The sequence below is a fragment of the Camelus dromedarius genome, chromosome X (genome assembly GCF_036321535.1).
Source record: "Camelus dromedarius isolate mCamDro1 chromosome X, mCamDro1.pat, whole genome shotgun sequence".
NCBI lineage: Eukaryota > Metazoa > Chordata > Mammalia > Artiodactyla > Camelidae > Camelus > Camelus dromedarius.
The window spans coordinates 96,808,822-96,809,061 of NC_087472.1; positions in this window are offsets into that span (position 1 = coordinate 96,808,822).

Sequence of the window (240 nt, forward strand, 5' to 3'; positions counted from 1 at the left end):
TTTAAGGATGAAATGACATAATCCATGTGTAACACGTGGGATGTAGAAAGCACTCTATAATTATTGGCTTTCTTTTTTTTTCCCCATTAATTTGTGACTCTCAAAATGGATGCCTGCTACAGGTAAAGAATGACATTAAAGTTGATTCTCTCAATTTCTCCCTAGAACTAGGGCTGATTTATTCCATTTATTCATTGACTGTTCAGTGCCCACTGTGGGCCATGCCTGGAATGAGGCCCT